Source organism: Callorhinchus milii, unplaced genomic scaffold (assembly GCF_018977255.1).
Source record: "Callorhinchus milii isolate IMCB2004 unplaced genomic scaffold, IMCB_Cmil_1.0 Scaffold5, whole genome shotgun sequence".
NCBI classification, from domain to species: Eukaryota; Metazoa; Chordata; class Chondrichthyes; order Chimaeriformes; family Callorhinchidae; genus Callorhinchus; species Callorhinchus milii.
Window position 1 is genome coordinate 41,514,561 of NW_024704746.1, and position 23,874 is coordinate 41,538,434.

Genomic DNA, 23,874 nt, shown 5'->3' on the forward strand with positions numbered 1-23,874 from the left:
GGGATTGCAAAAATACACATCTAACTGAAGATAATTTGCATTTGTGTACAAGCATCTGTGATATTCTATGTGGCCCTGGGTCATATGACTATGTTGAAAATGTTGCTTCATAGATCATGCTTCCTCTTTCAGAGGCAAAATTCCCATCAGACATTGTCAGAGTTGCTTCCAATAACAACAAATAAACTGGTGCTTAGCAAATTCAGCAACTATCCAGGAATGTTTTAAAGGACTGATTTGGGACAGTGGCCATCTCAATTTGTCCCACCTTGGGTTATAATGCAATGGTGCCAATCAATGTCCCAACAAAACCCCTTCCTGAAGATTGTAATGGTATCATTGCACCAATACCACTTAAACTGCAACTGTATTTCATATTTAGCATTGATTCAACAGTGAACCACAATGAACTGATATTACATCATATGATTGGGAAATATGGGTTACTGGCCCATCATTTAATAGGAATAATTGGTTTAAGAATATCTGTCCATCAACAGTTTACCCTCGTGTAATACCTCTCACCTAGAAAAATACCTCAATGCTTTTGCATTTGTGATTTGCGATTTAAAGATGTTGACCAAATGCTCAGTCAAAGAATCATGTGTTTTTATGAGGTTTTGAGAAGAAAGGTTTTGGTTGAGAGAGATCTGGAGAACAGAGGAATGGGTCACTGTGTCTGATCTTTACTTTCTACATATTTCCAATTGTATTCCTCTTTATTTTGCTGCCCTCTGACCTGCTTGAGTGAGTAGGCTTCTGGACTTGATCCCAACCAAGTCTCTGTTTCTAAGCATTTTTGATCCATCCCTAAAGATGAGACTTTCTATTATATTTTCCCTATTCGTCCTTGTTGGGAAGTAAGTGCCTTTGTGTCGTTCCGGGCGATGAGCAGCTTCTCACCATCAATCTGCCTCGCATGACACATTTAACATGTATGCACTAACATGGAGGAAAACACAGAGTCGTTATTTTTTTTAAATGCCTCGAGTTGTTCATTGTTTCTGTTCTGATATGTATATAATTTGAGTCCAATCTGATTTCCGATCAAGAGAATAGGTGTGTCACAGAAATCATAGCAAATATTTTTTTTAAAAAAAACTGCTGTTGCATCAAATTCCCTCCCGCAGACAGCTTCAAACCTTTTGAGTTTTTTTTTAAAAAAAACATATATGTTTGGCAAAAGGTAGGAGAGCAATATTCCCGGGCAGTGGAAGCACCGTTACATGTTGCAAGGAGTTAGTATTTGGCTTCTGCAGCGAATCTGTCATTCAAAAGGGTATCTCTGCAAAGCATTACATCAAATGCTGTCCCAGAAACATATCGCCCCACTGTATAAATATAAAAGAAAACACAAGGCAATTCTCATTCTCGACGTCCCTTTGCAAACGGTTATTTTCTACGCTCAATTATTTTCTGCGAGAATGTTTAGAAGTGAGAGTTTTTTTTAAAAAAAAATTAAAAAGCAAGTATTGAACAGTACTGGAGCAGATGGGGAAATGCAGATTTTAATTGCTGAATGGCGATTCCGAAATCATCCCCTGCAACTTGAAGTGAAATATGTCTGTACTTTTTAAAGCACACGTTACTCGAGGCTGGGTTTTTGTGGGTGTGTTTTTTTGCACAAAAGCTATGAGTCTGCAAAGTGCCTTCGAAATGATGCAGAGATTTCCAGCGGAAGTTTTTTTTAAAGACACCTATTCGGCAGAGATTGGAAAATATTGAAAAATACAGTCGCTTTCTAAATTTGGTTAAAACTACCGAACGCTGCAAATCGAGTGCAAACGGCAAATCATTCGCTGTTCTTTTTTTTGTTGTTGTTGTTAAGTTGTGAAGCCACTTCTGCAGGAACACTGTTCAGTGCAAAAGCCTCGTGTTTTTTCCATCACGTTTATTGAACCAAACACCGACGATTTTCCACGAATCAATTTGCAAAATAAAGGCGAAAGGGGAGTGCAAATAGTTTTGGGTTTTTTTTTGGGGGGGGAATAACTTTTAACGATGATGTTGAATTTTCTAAACTATGAGGTTTTTGGTTAGAAGGAGACGAGGATTATATTACGAGTGGTCTGAAAGGTTCGTCAAACCGGGGAAGGAATGGGAGATGTATCCAACTTCTGCAGCAGTTAAACTTTCCGAGTTAGAATTCGTGGTGCAATCCCGACCTAAAGCGCAAAAGATGTTCTCCAGTTGGCGTTTCCATTGCTCAGCAAACTGCGGGCTGTTAATTCAGCACATGTCAGTTCGTGCATCGTTCAGTAACAACTTCCTGCCAAGAAAAAGAGAGAGAGAGAGAGAGATCCAAACCTTCAGTTAATTTGGAGTCAGTTGTGGGGGCAGGTGATTTCACTGTCTGGGTTGCAAATGGTTACGAATCTCTCATTTCGCATTAACCAGTCTGGAGATCGTGATTCATTCCTTGATGAATTAGTTGCACGTTTGTGGAGATTGACTTGACTCCCCCCCCCCCCCCACCTCCTCTTCCTCCCCCCCCCCCCCCCCCCCCTGCTTGCCCTCCAGTCATGGCAAAAAAAAACCCCAGTGTGATCACAATAACATCAGGTTTATTTATTTCCATCGCTGTTTCCATCCTCGATTTGCTGGTTTGATACTTCAGCGAAATGTCTCTGTCCCTTTGTCTTGTAAAATAGGGTTTTTTTCTTGTCAGTCTGACACACACAGTGCGTTTTGTTGGTTTATCCCCCGTTACATCTGCAAAACAGCTTTGCCTCAATCTATTGGAGTTGTGTTGGATGGGATGGGGAGGGAGGGAGGGAGGGGGGGGGGGAATAAAACAAGCTCTTGATAACTTGTCAGGGAGGCAGATGAGAGGCGGCTGCAAATTGAAAGTGTTTTGATCAGTGCTGCTGTGGGTGACTGTTGTCGGTGCTGCTTTTTTAACGAGAAACCTGAAGAATCTGCGCTCAACCCGGTGGGAGTCCGGGGGGCAATAAATACACCAAAGGCGTTGGCAAAAAGCACCCACTGACCTGATGCACACTGTTGCAAAGAGGGAATCGGCCACGTCCAACACCCTAAAGTGTAAAATCCCACCCCCCACCCCAACCCCCCAAAACAAAATACAACCACACACTCACCTGAACTCGCCATTGCACTGTAACCCCAAAGCAAGGTCACCAACTAATGCAATTGCAACTCTACCTGTGGTACCGATCGACAACACCCCCTCCGCTCCAAAACGAGCCGAGGCGGTCAGAGATTGCTCACAGAGCACCTTTTCGAAATATATGCTTTCCGCTTCTTCTGCTGCGAAAGGGGGGGAAATAAATCTTAGCAAATCCAGAGACTTACGGAGCCCTGGGCTGTGTGTTGTAGGTACAGTATCACCTGGTCACTCGGAGGGATAAATGTGCTGTATGTTGTTCTGAGGGCAGAGGAGGGTGTGTGTGTGTGTGTGTTGGGGGGGGGGAGAGGGAGTGAGAGGGAGTGTTGGGAGCTGTGCTGTTGCTGGAAACAGGAGAGAGATCCTTTAACACCTTAAGACTTTTTAAGTGTAAACTTGGGAGAGGTACGTGGGGTTCCGAAACTTGCCCCGGAATGTGTTTTCAAATCGTTTTGAACCCCTCTGGACCCTGTAACGTTGCTGTTTCCCTTTGCTCGAGTCGCCTTACCTTTAACACCTGCCGCCCGCGGTCCCAGAGCAGAGAGAGTGAGAGAGAGAGAGAGGGAGAGAGAGCGCAGCGTCGATCCGTTTCGCAGAGCGTCACTTAAAATTGCCAGTTTCGCCTCGAAAGAATAATTCCGCTCAGTGAGAGGAATTAAACGCCGATTGCACCCTTATTCCTGAGACAGAAAAGAGAGAGAGAGAGAGAAAAGTATAGATCTGCATCACTTAAAACCCTCTTTGATTACGATTTGGAGTCGGTTGGGGCGCCTGTGACTCGCTCGGGTTATGCGATGTGTGAATATTGTAAGATATTGTATGATAAAGATACCACTGATGATAAGGTGGATCTCTTGTTAAGAGATTTCTCTTCTCTTTTTTTGGGGGGTGGTGGTGGTGGTGGTGGTGGGAGGATGGAGGAGGAGGAGGAGGAAAAGTGTCAGCGCTGTCCCCACCACCTGTGAGCACAATAAACATTATTAAGTCGCTCTGCCCTAACCTGCGGTGTGTCTGACCAGAGTCTGTCTCAGCTTTCGATCTTCAGGCGTTGCTTTAAAAATAAACAAAGGGAACTTTGAACAGAAAGTCGTTTGCAACTCGAATCGCCTTCCCGGCTGCAAGTTACAAGTGGTATCTGCAGAAGGAAAAGGTGCCGATTTTAACGTACAAAAATACTGTTTATATATATTATATATATTATATTATATCTCTGTAGTGTAACATTTTCCCCCCACTGCTTTGCACAGAGCATCTGTGCTGTATTTCGGATGCCTCCAGTCGACCCAGTCTGCGTTTCACTTTTGCCAGAGATGTGATTTCATTGTTAACGCACTTAACACTCACTGTGCAAAGGTTTCTTTTAAACTTTAGGACAGGTCGACTATTTTCCCCCCCAATAATTTTAAGCACAGTCTGAATACAGTGGGTTTAGTTTAATGTGTGCGTGTGTGTGTGGGGGGGGGGGGGGGGGGGGGCAGTGGGGTATGTTGTCATTGTCGCTTTACTTCGCACGTTCAATTCCTAAAATACTCTTTTTTTTCTTAAAACAAACTGTTATTTTAATAACAGCGCCTGTGTCAGGGCTTTATATTTGCGCTCTCTGGCGATCCCCCCCCCTCCCGTTATAAGAATAAGATTCCTTTCCCCTCCCAACCAACCACCCAACCAACCCCTTGTACATATTTGCACCAATTTGTACATTTTAAGTTTGTGCTTAAAATGCATTTTTTTTCCCCCAAAAAAATATAATGCCCATAAAACTCAAACTTTACTGAAAGGTGTTGCCCAATCTTTTGGTCATTTTCTTTTACCCCGATCCTTAAATGAGATACGAGTAAGAGCATTTGAAAAACAAAGTACTGTAACTGTTACTGTTACTGTCTGTCAATGAGTGGGAATTTGCACTTTGCAGTGAGGGGATGGTATCAAATGTGGCGGATACAAAGTTATAGACACCGGTCCACACTCGCCGCGGACTGTCGGACCAGGTAAAAGCTTCTGGGGGACTCTTGCATCAAATATTATTTCCTACAAATGTTTATCGTTTGCATCTTTCGGCACTTGTGCCGAAAAGTCTGGCTCTTTTTCTTGCATTATTCGTATTATTTGCCATCTGGGTTACAGCTCTTTATTGATTTAAACGGCAGGTGGCACTAGATATCCACAATTCAGGCATTTTTTCCCCCTTTTCTCTCTCTCTCTCTCTCTCTCTCCTTCCCCCCCCCCACCCCCACCCTCCCTCTCCTTTTTATTTATTATTTTACTGGGTGATCGCTCGCTACAGCAATTCGAAAGGGACGAGAGCAAAGCGCTGGGTTTTCGTTAACGATAAGACTGATCAGTTCAGCAGTATTTGTTACACATCAACAGAGCTATTTACCGTATCATCGATATGCTTTGCAAATAGTAAAACTTGCATTGCAATAACAGACTCAAATATACATTTTTTTCAATATATATATATATCTATATCAAAAATAAAACTCCACAGAACAACAAGCGAACTGAACCAAAAAAAAAATTTATTCCAAACAAGCGGGTTTTGCATCGATTTTGGCCTCAAATACGTACGTTTCGGAAACCTGAGTCTGCGGGCAACACCGAAACCTGTGTTTTTTTTTAAAAAAAATACGATTTGGAGAGGAAAAAAAAGCCAAAGGCGACTCAGAAATGTTCTGCGAACAGTTGCGCAAAACGCAAACGATCCGAAGTTTCCCTTCGATCTCGGAATCGTTTCGGTTTACACAACGGGTGGAGAGGGAGGGGGGCGTCCGACTGCAAAGCTTTCTCTCCCCCCCACACCCCCCAACACCAGCACTACACACACCGCACACACCGAAACTACAGGAATGTCAGTAAATAGCCATATAAAAAAAAAGTCGCGTTTTAGTTCAACGTCGTGCAATTGCCACAGAATGTTTCGAAGGACGAGACACCTTTCAAAATAAAAAGAGGACGTGGATTTGCTCTGCAACGAGCAAATACACTCCCAAACTCACTGCCCTTTCTCACACACACACACCCCTTCCCCCCACACCCCACCGTTAAATAACAATTTCCAATTACCTGAGCCCAACACATGATATCATTTGAGTTTGCAACCGGTTTTTTTTGGGGGGGGGGGTCCAGGAGTATTTCCAGTAAAATACCTGTCAATGTCTCTGAGCCTCCGAATGTTTTCATTTCCCATCTCTCTCTCTCTCTCTTTCTCTTCTTTTTTTCTTTAACCCCCCACCCCCACCCTCTCTCTCTCTCTTATTTAAAAATCTATGTCTTCCAAAAATAACCCCCCCCAAAAAAACTTTAATATCTCAGGGATTTTATACTCACGGTTTTTTTTAAAAAATGTTTAACGCGTTAAGTACATAATAATGTGTTGAGTTTCCTCTCTGTGGATCGCGCCTCCACTTCTTCTGCAAAGCGATGATAATTTTAAACGATAGCGGTTTTATTATTGAAAGGGATATCATCGTCGGAGACTGTAAGTGCAATCTCACCTTAGGCTTCAACATCGCTGGTGCAACAGCTCAGGTCAATAAAAAAAAGAGAGAGAACTTTTTCTCTTTAAGTGCGATATTGTCTGTTGTAGGTTTTCTGAAGTTGTGTCGTTAGATGGAGTACTAAACCCAGAGTTTTATCTGTTACCGACTCGCAACTGAAGTTTGAGCCATTTGCACCTTCCCCAACCCCTCCAGCTGTGCAGTTGAGACTTTTACGCACAGCGTTTGCGGAAACCGCAGCGTTGGTTCAAAGTTCTGCGTTGAAAATAGAATCATAATTCGGCGAAGAAGTCGCTGCTGCTTTTTTTTTATTTTATTATTTTTTTTTTTGGGGGGGGGGGGTGGGGGGTTGTTTCCGAAGTTTAGGCGATGCAAAAGGGTGCAAATAAAACTCGTGCCAACAAACACCCGAAGGATTTCGCTCCTGCACCAAAAAAAAAACCCCACACGAACATTTTGGAGATGCGTTATATTTTTTTGGGAAAAAAAATATATGATAGTCAAGGATTTAGTTGGGAGTTTAACCCCCACCCCGAGCAACATGTCAAGAAGCTTGATCCCATGTCGTGGTCTAGTTTTTAGTCCCGACTTTGCGGAAAAACACACACAAACACACACACACACAATTAGAGCGGAATTGCAATATTTCTTCTCTTTTAAGTTTATTTTCATATTGTTCTGAAATATGTATTGTCGTGGAATGCGTTTGTTTGTGGAGGGAGGGGATGGGGTGGTGGTGGGGGGTGGGGGTGGGTGTCTGGAGGTGAGGGGGATACCATGGATACTATTCCAAGTATTAATGTTTGATGTCCTTTTTCTTTAGGGTGGATTCGGAAATTCTGTGTGTTCTTTTCTGGCGTATATCACAGGAGATCGCGGATCGGGAATCACCTCCAGTTTTATTTGGTGCTCAAATCTGGTAAAAAAAGAATAACCCCCACACACACAATTACAATTTATTGAAACGTACTCGTGTGAGTGGAGAGACCACGAGAGAGGGTTTGAACGTCGAGAGCGTTGCGTGAACAAAAAATGTTTACTTTCTTCGCGTTGTGGCGTTTTAAGTGCGTGGATCGTAACGAGACATTGATTGATTTATTCAGTCCCCTTCGTGGGGGGGGGGGGGTTGGGGGGGTGGGGGTGGGGGGGATTTCACGTGTTTTGCGCCCAATTCTCACATTGATACCATTATCCGAAGCGCTCAAACCACTTTCTCCAGTTTGGATTTTATTTCTTATTTATTTAGTTATTTATTATGATGTGTTTGGATCTTATTTCTGGACGATACGGCGGGTTATTGCGTTTTGTTTTGTAGGTACTGTTGTTCATGGTGGAGTTTGTGGTCAGCGAGGATGGAGCTGGGATTGAGTCCTGAAGTCGGTGTCTGAGAACTCTTAAAACGCTCCAAATACTATTATTATTATTATTATTATTATTGTTACATTACGTTTGTCCACCGAGAAGCAAAACAACATGTAGCACCTCTATTGCCAACACAAATCAGGCTGATTTGTGTTGTCTCAGTTGAAGGTCGGGGGGTGGGGGGGAGAAAGCATTTTCAAAAGCAGATAAGCTTTTGTTTTGTGCCCCAATGTTACAGCGCACAGGAGAGAGACACAGAGAGAGAGAGGGAAGGAGGGAGGGAGGATGAGAGAGAGAGAGCAATGAAATACCTTCGGATATCTTAAGACAAGATCACGCTAAACCCCTGAAAATACTTACTCGGGTTTTTTTTTTCTCTTCCCCCCCCCCCAATGAGTAATATTTTTTTCATCAGGAGGGAAGCGATCTGGGTCAGAGGGGTTGCAAATAATGGGAGAAGGACAGGCAACAAAGTTGGATTGCAAAGGCATTAATAAAGGTAACTGGAGGCGAATTCAGTGTTGGATCGCTGTAAATCGAGGGGTGGGATGGTGGTGGGGGGGTGAGGGGGGGGGGGATTATCTGCCTCACACACACAACACACACACACACACACACAAGGGTTGCAGTGGATTGGGGGAAGGTGGTGGAATGTAAAAATGAAAGATCCACTTTTTTTTTCCTCCCCTCTCTCTGTCTCTGTCTCTGTCTCTCTCGAAGTGATTGAAAAGCTGACATCCACACGTCACTTGGAGGAGGAGTGCAACCTGGAGTTTAACCGCTTGACAAGTCCCCGCATCTCCTTGTAGCCGAGAGAGAGAGAGAGAGGGGGGAATGAGAGAGAGAGATCAGAAAAGTGTGGTGTGCAATTATTGCACGTTGTGTAGTCCTGTGTGTGTGTGTGTGTGTGTTTGCAGTGCTGAGGTACATTCTTTTAAGGCAAAAGTGCACCAGTCCAAACATTTCTGTAAACTGTGTCCTTGCACTGAACTTTCACCTTGCGAACTCGTCTGGGCTTCATTGGCTAACAGTCACACACAACACACACACAAAGCTTTGCTCTCTCTCCTCCCTCCCCACTACCACCCTCTCTTCCTCCTCCAACCCACCCTCTCCTCCTCCTCCTCCTCCTCCTGTCTTTCTTGTGCCCTGCGCTCTGGAGACCCGCTACTTTTCACAGGAGTTTCTTTGACTTGATGTGATATGCAAAAGAAGCGATGGCTATCCGGCAGTTTAGCTGCAAACAAACTACACAATATGATACGTATTGTGGTCCCAGGAAAGGAATCTGAGGGGTGGGGAGAGGGGGGGTGTTGGGAGAGGACGGTAGAGATAGAGAGAGAGAGAGAGAGAGAGAGAACGAAATGAGAAGAGTCATCAAACTTGTTTCTTTTATCTTTTCAAGTGTCGATCCCGAACGTCGCACTTGTATTTTTCCGTTTTTCTTTCCTTAAAAAAAAAGAGCAATGCAATTCAGCTGCACCTCTCTTCGAGTTTTTAACCATTCTGAAGAGTGAAAAAAAAGCACCAGAGACTCGTGCGATCAGATACTTTCCTTTTCCTTTTTTTTTTGGCGTTTGCAAGAGTTTGATCTTTGCATCGTTGCCACGTTTATGCCTCCCCCCCCCACAGTTTTATCCCTTCTCCCCCCCACAGTTTTATCCCTCCCCCCCAGTTTTATCCCCCAGACAAGACACTCTCTCTCTCTCTCTCACACACACACACCCTGACACCCTTTCCTAGTGTCTCACTCTCATGCTTTGGTGCTTGAACCACGAATCCTTTGCAGAGGGAGATGCACCCGTTAACCAGCTCAGATGTAGGTTCCTCATCTCTCTATCTCTCTCTCACTCCCTCCCTCTCTTTGGCTCATTCATTCGTTCCATCCATCCATTCATTCATTCACTCACTCACTCACTCATTCGCTCTCGTCGCCCCCCCCCCAATCACACCGATTGCAGAGTGTGGTGGCTGGAGAGCTGCAAGCCCGAAGCTCGAGAGAGAGAGAGAGAGGAAGGAGAGAGAGGGAGGGAAGGAGAGAGAGAGAGAGGAGAGAGGGAAGGAGAGAGAGGGAGGGAAGGAGAGAGAGAGAGAGAGAATACAATCAAACACAACATTGAAGTCTTTTGTTTACATAGCAGGTGGATGTGACGTCACCAGGACGGTGCACTCCCCCAAAATAACAAGGTGCCCCTCCGCCTCCATCCATCCATCTATCCCCCCCCCTCTCTCTCTCTCTCTCTCCTACTCCCCTCCCCGGGGTGGGAGGGCTCTCTCTCTCTCTCTCCAGTCCGCCAAGAACTCTCAGGCTGCAAATTTAAAACATTTTTTTTGCAAAAGATTAGAAATACACAGCCTTCCACCCAACCAACCAACCACCCACTTTCTCTCTCTCTCTTTCTCTCTCTATCCTCCTTCCCTCCCTCTCTCTCCCTCCCTCACACTTTGCAAACCACCTCCTCTCTCCTCGTTTTACCACAGATACACACGTACAAGAGTTTCTGTCATGTAAGGGAGGGGAGAAGAGAGGGAGGGGGGGGGGAGGAGGTGGTGAAACTGTCAGCCACTGGCACGTGCAAAGCGGTGCTTTTGTGCATATTTCTCTCTTCCCCTTTCTCTCTCTCACACACTCACTCACTCACTCTGTGTCTCTCTCTTCTCTTTGCCCTCCCACCCACACACAAAAAAACATTGGGGGGGGGGGGGGAAACGGGGGGGGGGGGACGGGACGTGTGTCCTCGTGTGCGTTTGTCTGTGTTTGTGTATGTGAGAGAGAGAGAGAAAAGAGAGAGAGAGAGAGAGGGTTAACATTTTATTCCAGTCAAGTGCGAGACGCGCCTTACAAAAAAATACTCTCTCTCTCTCTGTCTGTCTGTCTGTCTGTCTCCCTCTGTCTGTCTGTCTGTCTGTCTGTCTGTCTGTCTGACGCCTGTAGCCGGGGGAGCCCGGGGGAGTGTGAGCCCCAGCCCAGCCCCAGCCCCAGCCCGCCAAGGCATCTGTCCTCTCTCACCCCTCCACCCCTTGTTATTTACTCTCTGGGTTCGGTGCTGAACTGTCTTCATCATCGTCATCATTATTATTATTATTATTATTATTATTATTGATATACATCTTTGCAACTCGTAACAACCCCAAAAGCGTTGCGCCTTTTTTTTGTTGTTGCTGCTGCTGCTGCTGCTGCTGTTGTTGTTGTTGCTGCTGCAACGATAACGACTGCAAACCAAACAACTACCAAGTCCTAAAGCAGCCACGACCGGGAAATAACACCCCCAGAGAGACAGAGACAGAGAAGATAAAATAATAAATACAATTCCCTCTCTCCCTCTCTCAACTCCCCAACCCCCTTCCTCCTCTTTCTCCTCCTCCTTTCTCTTTCTTCTCCTCCCTCCCTCCCTCTCCTCTCTCTCTCTCTCTCCCTCCCCCCCACCCCCCCCCCCCACACACACACACTCCCACCCTCCCACCCCCAAAAAGCCCGGTCCAAAAAAAAAATTATTAACGTGGAAAAAAAAAGAATATTATATTGCATCTTCTCTCCGTCGCTGTGGCTCTTCCCGATACGCCGAGGTTCAGTTGTGGTAAGTTTGTCTTAAAAGTTTTCTTTACTTATTTTACCTCTGCTCTCTTCTTCCCCCTCTCCTCCAAACTTACCCACCCCCCCAAACACCCCCCCACCAAAAAAAAAGTTTAGTGGGTGTTTTTTTTTCCTGCGTCTGTGTGTCTGTGGCTAAAGGTTTGTGTGGATTTTTAGTGCCTTTCTAACCACGTTGTTCCCAGTTCTTCGGCGGCGAGAGTTTTTGTAGTCGTTTATTAGACGAGAGGAAAAAAAAGCCTCTCTCTCTCTCTCTCTCTTTTTTGTTGTTGTTGTTGTTGTTGTTGTGGAGGACACGGGATTCTGCAATGCACTTAAAACCAACCAACGACTCGGTTTCTTTCCTGACTGCCCAGGAAGAAGGAGAGGGAGATGAGGAGGGGGAGAGGAGGAGGAGGATGAGGAAGGGGGGGAAGGGGGGGGTAGAGACAGACAGACAGACAGGAGGCAAACGTTTCGTAAACGTGTGGTTTCTCCAACCGAGTCCAGAGAGTACAGTGTGTGTGTCTGTCTCTCTCTGTCTCTCTGTCTGTGTGTGTCTCTGTCTGTCTCCCTTTCACTGCTCAAGTCGGGCGAAACCATTCGATTCGATCAGAGCAACTTTTGCACCGCGATAGTAATATATACACACACACACACACACACACATATATATATATGTATATAAATAAACAAAACCTGCCGACGGGTCGGGATTCAGTTAATCTCTTTTTTTTTGTGGGGGGGGATGGATGAAGATGCAAACGTTTATCGTGGCATTGATTCGAGGTTGCATTTCTTTTCGTTAAACACACACATTAAAAAAAGAAGGATTTAAAGCGCCCAGAAGGGGTGGGGGGGGGGGGGTGAGTGGGGGGGGGGGGGGGGGGGTGAGTGGGGGGGGGGGGGGGTGAGTGGGGGGGGGGGGGTGAGTGGGGGGGGGGAGTGAGTGCTAAGATTGCACTTTGCCTCTTGTGTTACAAGTGGGAGAAGAACTTGCAGCGATATTTGCAACTTGCCCGAGGAACTTTCCCCTTTGGGTTTCAAAGCTACTCACTCTCACTCTCTCTCACTCACTCTCTCTCTCACTCACACACACTCACACTCTCTGTCACTCACTCTCTCTCTCTCACTCTCACACTCTCACTCTCACACTCACTCTCTCACTCACTCACTCACTCTCTCACTCTCACTCACACACACTCACACTCTCTGTCACTCTCTCTCACTCTCACACTCTCACACTCTCTCTCACTCACACTCTCTCTGTCACTCACTCACTCTCACTCACACACACTCACACTCTCTGTCACTCTCTCTCTCTCACTCTCACACTCTCTCACACTCTCTCTCACTCACACTCTCTCTGTCACTCACTCACTCTCTCTCACACACTCTCTCTCTCTCTCTCTCTCTCACTCACTCCGGGGGTCTGAGACTCGGAGCTGATTGAGTTCCTCCTCCTCCGACTGCGGCCCCAAATCATTCCGTGTTGCGTCGGTGCTCAGGAGGTCGGGTTTCTCCATCGGCCGCAGTCAGTCAGTCAGTCAGTCAGTCAGTGTCTGTCTGTCTGTCCCACTCTCCAACGACACTAATTCTTGACAGTGCATTTGCCACACGTGACTTAATGGAGTGAGTCGGCTCGGGGATTGCCGGCGGGAGAGAGAGAGGGAGGGGAGAGAGGGAGGGGAGGGGGGGAAGGAGAGAGAGAAGAGAAAGAGGAGAGAGAGAGAGAGGTGGTTGTGCTGTGGAGTGGCTTTGGCTGCAAAGTGAAACGCGCACGAAAGAAGCCTTCGCGGCAACTTTTGTTGGGTGTTTCCTGAAGCAGTTTGCACTGCACGGGCCGAGCCGAGGGGGGGTGGGGAGGGAGGGGTGGGGGGTGAGTGGTGGGGAGGGAGGGGGTGAGTGGTGGGAGGGGTGAATGGTGGGTGGTGGGAGGGGGTGAGTGGTGGGGGGGAGGGAGGGGGTGAGTGGTGGGAGGGGGTGAGTGGTGGGGGGTGAGTGGTGGGGGGGTGAGTGGGGGTGGGGGGTGAGTGGGAGGTGAGTGGGGGTGGGGGTGAGTGGTGGGGGTGGGGGTGGGGGGTGAGTGGTGGTGGGGGGGAGGGGGTGAGTGGTGGTGGGGGAGGGAGGGGGTGAGTGGTGGGGGGGTGAATGGTGGGTGGTGGAGGGGGTGAGTGGTGGGGGGAGGGGCTGAGTGGTGGGAGGGGTTGAGTGGGTGGTGGGGTGGGGGTGAGTGGTGGGGTGGGGGTGAGTGGTGGGGGTGGGGGTGAGTGGTGGGGGTGGGGGGTGAGTGGTGGGGGTGGGGGGTGAGTGGTGGGGGAGGGGGTGAGTGGTGGTGGGGGAGGGAGGGGGTGAGTGGGGTGGGGGATGAGTGGTGGGAGGGAGTGAGTGGTGGGGGGAGGGAGGGGTGAGTGGTGGGGGGTGGGAGGTGGGGGGTGAGTGGTGGGAGGGAGTGAGTGGTGGGGGTGGTGGGGGGTGAGTGGTGGTGGTGGGGGTGGGGGGTGAGTGGTGGGGGAGGGGGTGAGTGGTGGGGGTGGGGGGTGAGTGGTGGGGGTGGGGGTGAGTGGTGGGGAGGGAGGGGTGAGTGGGGGTGGGGGATGAGTGGTGGGAGGGAGTGAGTGGTGGGGGGAGGGAGGGGTGAGTGGTGGGGGGTGAGTGGTGGGAGGGAGTGAGTGGTGGGGGTGGGAGGGGTGAGTGGTGGGGGTGGGGGTTGAGTGGTGGGGGTGGGAGGGGTGAGTGGTGGGGGTGGGGGGTGAGTGGTGGGGGGGAGGGAGGGGTGAGTGGTGGGGGTGGGAGGTGGGGGGTGAGTGGTGGGGGTGGGTGGGGGGAGGGAGTGGTGGGGGTGGGGGGTGAGTGGGGTGACACTGCGGTGGCGGTGCGTTTCACCCACAAAGTCGCAACACATAAGTTAACGCAGCGCCGATTTCCACAGACGGCCGCATCTTTGGGTGGTTTTTCTTTGGCATCGCTTGGAATTGGGATGTTTTTGTTTTGTCTTTTTTTTTTGAGGGGGGGTTTAAGATCAATATTTGTTGTTGTTGTTGTTTGTGTTTTTTTAAAAAAAAGACAGCGACGTTTTTCGCTCCTCTTCTGCAACATTTGCTGGTGGTTGTATTTACGCACTCAGAAACCAGGGTGGGTGGGGGTGAGGGTGAGTGGGTGGGTGAGGGGGTGAGTGAGTGAGTGGTTGGGTGGGTGGGGGTGTGAGTGAGTGAGTGGGTGGGTGGGTGAGGGTGTGAGTGAGTGGGTGGGTGGATGGGTGAGGGTGTGAGTGAGTGAGTTGGTGAGGGTGTGAGTGAGTGGGTGAGGGTGTGAGTGAGTGGGTGGGTGGGTGAAGGTGTGAGTGAGTGGGTGAGGGTGTGAGTGAGGGGGTGGGTGAGGGTGTGAGTGGGTGGGTGGGTGGGTGAGGGTGTGAGTGAGTGAGTGGGTGGGTGAGGGTGTGAGTGAGTGGGTGGGTGAGGGTGTGAGTGAGTGGGTGGGGGAGGGTGTGAGTGAGGGAGTGAGTGGGTGGGTGGGGGTGTGAGTGAGTGAGTGGGTGGGTGGATGGGTGAGGGTGTGAGTGAGTGGGTGAGGGTGTGAGTGGGTGGGTGAGTGAGTGGGTGAGGGTGTGAGTGAGTGGGTGAGGGTGTGGGTGGGTGGGTGGGTGGGTGAGGGTGTGAGTGAGTGGGTGAGGGTGTGGGTGGGTGGGTGGGTGGGTGAGGGTGTGAGTGAGTGGGTGAGGGTGTGAGTGGGTGGGTGAGTGAGTGGGTGAGGGTGTGAGTGAGTGGGTGAGGGTGTGAGTGAGTGGGTGAGGGTGTGAGTGGGTGGGTGAGGGTGTGAGTGAGTGGGTGGGTGAGGGTGTGAGTGAGTGGGTGGGTGAGGGTGTGAGTGAGTGAGTGAGGGGGTGGGTGAGGGTGTGAGTGGGTGGGTGTGGGTGAGTGGGTGGGTGGGTGAGAGTGTGAGTGAGTGGGTGGGTGAGTGAGTGGGTGAGGGTGTGAGTGAGTGGGTGGGTAAGGGTGTGAGTGAGTGGGTGAAGGTGTGAGTGAGTGGGTGGGTGGGTGAGGGTGTGAGTGAGTGAGTGGGTGGGTGGGTGAGGGTGTGAGTGAGTGGGTGGGTGGGTGTAGGGGGGGGAAATGCATTCGTTCCCCCCACCTCACCCCAAACTTGCCAACTCCAGTGAGTGAGTCCACCTGTTCTCATTTGAGTCTGTGAAAAAGAAGAACCCAGTCCGGCTTTTCATACCTATTTCGCAATCCGACCAAACTGGGCGAATCCAGGATTGACTGAGTCACCACTGAGTTGACTTATTTTTGTTGTTGTGAACTGTTTCAAACGACGTGACTTTTGGAAACCAATTATTTTGATCACTGTCCTCCCAGCATCTTTGTTATCAAAGAACTGATGGGAGCCTTGAATGGGATCCCCTTTGCCATGTTGAATGATTTTGATTTTTAGACCTTTGGCATTTTTACCAAAAAAACAATAATAAATTGGTCATTTTCAATCTACGACTGTTTGCGGGACATTGCTGTGCGCAATTGGCTGCCGCGTTCGCCCACAAATATACAGTCAATTCACTTTACAGTGTGTTCTGTGAAGCACTTTGGGACGTCCTCCCGACGTGAAAAGCGCTATATCAAATGCAAGGTTTATTATTATTATTATTTCTTGTCATCCACTGCATTTATAACTCTTTTAAAAAAAAGTTTTTTTTGATCAAAAAAGACTTATCTGCAAAACTGTTTCGTTTCTAACCAAACTTGTCAATTAAAAATCATCTGAACCTGAAGAGGTTTGGCACTTTTTGCCCCCTCCCCAATCGTGCTAATGTTAACCCCCAGGTCAAGCTCCATTTCAAGTTGGACACAACACTTATTTGGCGGGAGGGAACATCCACTGGCTGATATTTTGGGAGATTTGGATATTTTAATTTATGATTCATTACATCTTGTAGTTTCCTGTCTTTTAAAAACAAAATCCATGTGGTACGATTGGAATATTGTGGTCTTTAAACAGCTTCTTTCAATATGTGTACATGAATGTCATACACACATATATATATAACAAACAAATTACATTTATATAGCGCCTTTCATGTCGGGAGGACGTCCCAAGGTGCTGGACCTATATACATCACAGTCTCATACACGCGGAGTGAAGTTAGGTCAAATAAGATGGATTCACAATGATTCCCTATAGTTACAGCATGCCTGACCCATTTGTGCTGTAATCATTTTAAACTGTTCTGGGTCAGGAAATACTGGGTCTAAATTTGTGTTACAATGTTGTATCAGTTGGGAAGTTTACCTTGTATTGCAGGGTTTCTGAATATGGTATGACCTGGAATTGAGCACTTTCAAAACCTTGAGTTAGGTGTGCCTGAGTTCATCTGAAATGAACTGCACACATTTTTTTTAAACAAAAATGCTTTCCACATTCCCGCTGTTCATCCTGATAGAAGACTTTGAGTTAACAGTTGTGCTATTTGAGGTACTTTGAAAATGTGTTATTTGGACTAAATTAATACACCGTAAGCATCTCAAAATCAGGCAAAGGCAAAATTTTGGATAGTTGGCAGAAGATGACACATTCGATTTAAGCTTTGAACAAAATAGTTAAATATGTTACTAGTCTTGCATTGTGAATTGTGAAAGAGTTGTACATATTTCTGAAGGCATTTCTTTAACTAACTTGGGAAGCAATTTTTCCACTACAGTATTTGGATCTATCCAGGGACCAGTCACAAACCAATCATTTCAGCTGAAAAGACAGCATTTCTGACTGCATTACCAATACCAGTTACACTGACTGTTATCTCTTCCAACAACTCCTGTCCTGTCAAGAACATTGAGCCTGATTGCTGTGCTCCAACTGTTTCACAAAGTGAGTCAACAACTGACATAGCAGTTGGATGGAGATGAAGTATTATGTAATCAATAGTTAGCGGAAAGCAGAATTGTGAGAAAATCTGGACTACCAGCCAACGATTAGAAAACAAACATGTTAGAGGTGATGCTGGTGAATTGACTTTAGGAGTAAATCAAAATGCATAAGATGGAACAAGCCAAAAAGTATGTTGAGCAGGAAGAAAGAGAAAATGTACCCTGAGTAGGGTGGCACATTGGGATACAACACTGCTTTCATCTCTGGGGCGCATTGAAACACAGATCTCAACCTGATGAGATGAAAGGCTCTCTCTTCCCTGCTGTTGTAAGGATCTTAGGTGAAATGAATTTGGACAGCATCAATCTAGATTGCAGTGTGCAGTTCTGACATATGCCCATAATGTGACACCAAACTGATAAATCTTACTCAGAGAAACAAAGATGGCAGTGTGTGAAATGGGAGGAAAGGTGGTGCGGATGAGGACCAGGAGAATCACTCGAGCCTGGGGTTGCTTAGGAAGTGAAGGGGAAAATGTATCTTGCATACATTCTTCTTACTGTGGAAAATGGTTCGAGTCCAGTAGCATTTTGTAATTTGGCTCTTGTTTACACTATTGCCATAATATTGGATTTGTGGTCAAAACTATTGTTATATGGACAAATTGACAGGATTTCCACTGTTTGAGCTATGATGCAGATACATGCCTTTTGACATTGTTCAAAGAGATGTGGTCAGGGAAATGACCTGGATGAGAATAGGAATATAGTGGAGTATGTTCTACGGTTAAGGATGGATTTAACCACTCTAGTAGAGAGCAGTAAAAATAAATCTGGAGCATGCACAGAAATCCCTGATCAACACGCGAGTCTTGAATGTGCCATTGAATGCAGATCGTGTGACATGAGGAGATAAATGGTGCAATCCAAGGGGGAGGTTGGCATACTGTATTTGATAATAATAATAATCCTTGCATTTGATATAGCGCTTTTCACGTTGGGAGGACGTCCCAAAGCGTTTCACAGAAGACACTGTAAAGTGAATTGACTGTATATTTGTGGGCGAACGCGGCAGCCAATTGCGCACAGCAATGTCCCACAAATAGTCGTAGATTGAAAATGACCAATTTATTATTGTTTTTGGTTTTTTTGGAGGGATTATTATAAGGCGTGTGGAGTAAGGAAACTTGCCCAAGGTTTCGCCCTGACCTGGAATTGAACTCAGGTCTCTCGCTTGCAAAGCGATTGCTCTAACCACTGAGCTACAGGACTCCACGCGGAGTGGACATAATGCAATTATATAAATTACATGTTCAAAGTACTGTCTTCTTGGCATCAATATCAGGTTTACCATGTCAAGATGTGAAAGTCAATGGTAATGGAGGTGTTACTACAAGTCCTGTCAGTTCAGAAGGAAAGTATACAACAGATTTATTAAGGGAGAGTAAATCCAAAATCTTGGTTGTGGAAATTAGTAAAATAGCTATTGCCTGAGAAAGCAAAGCAGGTGGTTTGGTTGTTATTGGAGCTATCAGCTGCTTTTCTCGGGAAGGCAAACTCTTTTTGCAAGGCAGGCCTTACATGTGGTGAACACAGGAGCAGCAGCATTGGTGCATCAATTCCCAATCGTGGCCTAAGAAATAATAATAATTCTTGCATTTGATATAGTGCCTTATCACATCTTCAAGACATCTCAAAGCGCTTTGGGACCACACATTGAATCGGAACCACACATTGAAAAGCATGTTTAAGTATTACTAGAGTTAGGTTTGATTTGTACCTCCAAGCGACTCTTAGCATTCACAATCACATTCATATCCATGAATGACAGTTATGTGTGAAGTACCAAACATTAAATGAATTAGCAGTCGCTGGTACATATGCCATACCTCCCACAAGCGTTTCTTGTGAAGCTAGGGAGCCCAAAGTACCTAACATTTCTCACCGTAACCAAAAGATACTTGTAGTCCCTTGAGTGCTTCCCATTTATTATGAAATATATGAGTTTGTTCCCATGAAAAATGTTACAGTTGCTTTCCAGGGTTGGCTGATAGATTCTGTCCTAAAGTTCATTGTGGTGTACATACAGTGTAAAGTATTACAATTTGTAACTGACAGTGGGATGGGTGCATAGCCCATGTAGTTTATGCTCTATGAGTAACAAAAGGCAAGGTTAATCTGCCATTTCAGGAGACAGCGTAATATGGGTAAGTCTGTGCGAAACGAATAGAAAATTGGGTTAATTGTTAGCAGTCGGGTATGCAGCTCTGCAAGTGTAGGCAGTAGAAAAAGAACAGAATTTTTGTATTGTAGGGAATGTGACTATCCACTTGTGGGATACATTGTGTGGTTAATGTAGTTTAGACTGTATTCTGAAATTGTAGAGGAGATAACCTGTGTTTGCACAATGAACAATAGCCTTTGTCTGGTAAAGTTGAGAAAAAGAGAAGACAATCTTTGTTTAATAATTTCATGGTACAGAGAGAATGTTTTCCTGAAGTGGCAAATCGATGTTGCATATCAATATAAAGAGGTCAACGATGTTAAATGAAGCTCAACTATCAAATTCAATCTTTCAACCAAGATTACATGTACTGTACTGTTTCTCTCACCTGAAATTGAGCAAGTAGGTATACCCAAAAGTTAGTGTCAAACTCTAGTGATCTGTTTCCTTTCTCCTCTCTATCCACTTAAATCCATCTGTCTCTTGTATGTGATCTTTAGTAATGTGCAAGCTGACAAGAATTGGGGGATTTATTTAGGTGTACCAGAAATTCACTACAGCGTCTCTAAAGATTTTGCATGCTTGTAGTGTTTTATTTTTAAAAAAACTAGGCAGTACTGGAGTGAGTGTTTATGCATATCCAAGCATTTTTCTTCGAACAAACGACAAAAGCAGTTGCTACCAAGCAATTAGCTCTCAGGTTCTTTCTGATTTTGCACTCAGGTACTCCTGTGTTGGGATGAACTGTTTAAGCAAAGAATCCATACGCCAACTCACTCGCTGTACTCACCTGATGTTCACACACTTTCTAATAGCGATTACTGAATAGCGATTAAGAGTAGGATTTCCCCCCTCCCCTTTCCCAAGTGTGGTGGCCAGCAAAGCCAATTGAAATTAAGAAAGCTAGGCGAAAGGTACAGACCCACATTCTCTCTACCATTCACCTAAATTTCTTAATTTAAATTGGTTGACTTTATACCAAAGTTGACAAAAATAGTGCTTTTTTTGGGCAAAACTGAATTTCAAAAAGGGTATCTTATGGAATGTTGTGATGTACAGTATATTACCAGAGCAGACCTATCTGCCCATTACAGTCAGCTTTTTAATATGTAATGCTTTCACAAAGTTCAAAGCAGGTACAATACATTATTGTAATGGAAGTTCATAAAGTGAACATTAGCTCTGATTAAAAACACCTTAAATTCAGCTTATTATTCAACAGCAAGGCAATATTTTAATAATTACTTTCATTACATTGGCCTTATTGGGAATTTACTTTTTCATTGTGATTGATCCATTATATTGAATGTACTTGATAATGCTTTTATGCAGAGTAAGTTGCAAAAAGAGCTATTAGCTGACCCACAAGAAACTACAGTATAATCAATAACCAAATTGACTATTCTCATTTTTTTAAGTCTATTTGCCAAAATACTTAGAACAACAACAAAATTACATTTGTGCAGCGCCTTTCACATCGGGAGGCTGTCCCAAGGCTCTGGACCGTCAGTGTTTCGGACCTGAGCTGAGGGTCAGGATCGGGGAGGGTGGAGTGCAGGGGGGAAAGGAGGGTGATCCAAGGCACGGACGAAGAGGAGGGTCTTGAAATGGGTCTTGAAGGAGGCAAAGAAGGGAGCGAGGCGGACGGACTGCGGGATGGAATTCCGGAGGATGGGGGCAGAGTGGTAGAAGGCTCGCCCGCCAATGATGGGGTGGGTGAGGCGGGGGGACGTGAAGCAGGCTGGAGCCTGCTGAACAGAGGGAGCGGGCAGATTGGTAGGGGGTTATGAGGTCTCAAAGGTAGGGGAGAGCAAGGCCATGGAGGGCTTTGAAGGTGAGAACCAGGATCTTGAACTGCATCCTCTGTGTGATGGGAAGCCAGTGGAGTCGGTTGGGATGGGAGTGATAGGAACAAGGTGCCTGGTGTGGGAGAGGACGCAGGCTGCAGAGTTCTGGATGATCTGCAGCTTATGGAGGGAGGAGTCAGGGAGGCCAACAAGCAGGGAGTTTGCATAGTCAAGTCTGGATTTTATGAATGCGTATATGAGGGTTTTGGTGGCTTGCAGTGTGAAACAGTGGCGGAGCCGGGCAATGTTGTGGTGATGGTGGAAGGCAGAGCGGGTCATGGCTCGGATGTGAGGTAGAAACGATAGCTGAGAGTCAAACAAGACGCCAAGGTTCCGGACTGGCTTAGCAAGGTGGAGTGTGCATCCATGGATGGTGATGCTGTCAGTACCTGAGATACGGAGGCGCTGACGGGAGCCGATCAGGAGAACCTCGGTCTTGTTGACATTCAACTGAAGAAAGTTAGCTCTCATCCAGGACTTGATGTCTTGATAGACATTCTGTCAGGACAGCAGTGGTCCTGGAGTCAAGGGTGGAAGCAGAGAGATACAGTCATCTGCATACATGTGGAAGTTGACCCAATGTCTATGGATGATGTCACCAAGAAGGAGCATAGAGATATTGAAAAGGAGGGAACCAAGGACAGAGCCCCGAGGAACGCCGCACAAGATGGTGTGGGGGCTAGAGGAGAAACCATATGTAGAGATTGAAGTGGAGATAGTGTGAGAGGTAGGATCTGAACCATTCAAGGACAGAACCATGAAGGTTGAGGTGAGGGGAGAGATGGTGGAGGAGGATAGAGTGGTCAACGGTGTCGAAGGCAACAGAGAGGTCAAAGAGGATGAGGAGGCAGAGGGAGCTCTGGTCTCATACATTTATTTTTAAACATTATTTTGTTACTTCAGTTAATTTCACCTCATAATCTAGGCTGACACTCCATTACAGACCTTCGGATGGGGTGCTAAACTGGGGTCCTGACTGGCTGTTCAGGTGGATGTTGATAATCTTTGTTATGAATGAAAAAGAGAAGGGAGCTTTAACTGGGATCCTGGCCAACAATCCCTAAAAATAGACATTGATTACTCATTTCAGGCTGTTTGTGGGAGGTTGCTGCGGTAAATTGACTGCTGATTTGTCTACCAAAAAATGCACACTATATTGCACTTTACAGTAGATTTTGCAAAGTGCTTTGAGATGTCCTCCCAACATGACAGGTACTATGTCAAATACAAGGATATTATAAGGTGGACTAAGATGTTGTTGGAAAATAATGCAGAGGAGAAATAAGATAAAGGTTGCCCTATAGACTGTGATTCAAAACAAAATAACTGTAAAAATAATCAGAAAAGTTCATGCCTTTAGTCCAATATAGAAAAGGCCTTTGGCTGTAAATAAGCCAGTATATTAAGGCATTTACACAGTATTGTATAGCATGTAAAATCCTCGGTGTTTAAAATAAAACTCTGCTGGTTTTAAATAATACAGTAGTTCAAGGAAAGGAAACTTGGAAAATGCTTGGTTTATCTTATCAGCTTTTCCTCAATAAGTTCTCAGAACAGTATCTTTTAATCTTCAAACTAATACATGGCGTTGCTGAGGTGCTCTATCTGCAAATCACAACTGTTAAGATTACTGAATTTGATAGTACAGATTTTTTTGTTTGAAGTTGCTTGTAAAGATTTTCTTTTGCAAGAATTTAGATTGCTTGAGGTGCAACCTCAGTGGATTCCACTCATATCTTTTTTTTTAATTTTCAGTTTTCACTTTTTAATATCCTTGATACATTTTCAAGTTTAAAAAATGCCGCCAATTAACTTTTACCAATTGTCATCCAAGACGAACATATATGGCATCTCCCAAAATTTCTGAAATTGAATTTCACCTAAGCACTTAGGAGGGGAAAGAAGAGTATATTAATAAATAAATAAATAAATACTCCTCCTTACACCATAATGTACACCATAATGGTCATTGAACCCCTAGCAGTATGGAAACCAATCTTACTTTTATTTATTTGAGTAAACCAATAATGCACAGCTCTTAACACTGTGTACTGAAGAGCAACAGCATGTGGATTTGCAATTGAAAATTTACTTTAATTTAAATTAAATCTGGCACCACGCAACTACTGGATACAACATCAGTGACAACTTACCTGCCTGTTTTCTTCGTCAGTGGATGATGGGCGGCATATGTGAAATGAAGGAGAATATAATTTTTTTTAAATCTGAATTGAAATCAAGGATATTTTACTATTTACCTGTTTTGCTGGAGAGAAGCCGCTGATCTCTCTGTGACCTGATGCTGATTCTGGAAAGGGAGGCAAATTTGTATACGGTAAATGGATTTTGAGCTTGGCAAGATTTAACCAGTGTTGCAAAGCTCTG

General features: G+C 45.7%; 1 protein-coding gene and 1 long non-coding RNA gene across 2 annotated transcripts in view; one reads left to right on the forward strand and one right to left on the reverse strand.

The window, feature by feature from the left end:
- Positions 1 to 441: 441 nt before the first annotated feature.
- LOC103179346 lies at positions 442 to 5,739 on the reverse strand. The gene is made up of 5 exons (XR_487959.2): positions 5,696 to 5,739; positions 4,125 to 4,259; positions 3,633 to 3,804; positions 3,099 to 3,267; positions 442 to 2,269 (listed from the first exon to the last, which is right to left on the reverse strand). It is a non-coding gene; the product is annotated as an uncharacterized LOC103179346 (long non-coding RNA).
- A 5,731-nt stretch (positions 5,740 to 11,470) lies between these two features.
- foxp2 (forkhead box P2) overlaps positions 11,471 to 23,874 on the forward strand; it is a 344,421-nt gene continuing 332,017 nt past the window's right edge. The window contains exon 1 of the mRNA XM_042335911.1: positions 11,471 to 11,564. The gene's annotated coding sequence lies outside the window, so the exon portion shown is untranslated. The remainder of the gene's footprint in view (positions 11,565 to 23,874) is intronic.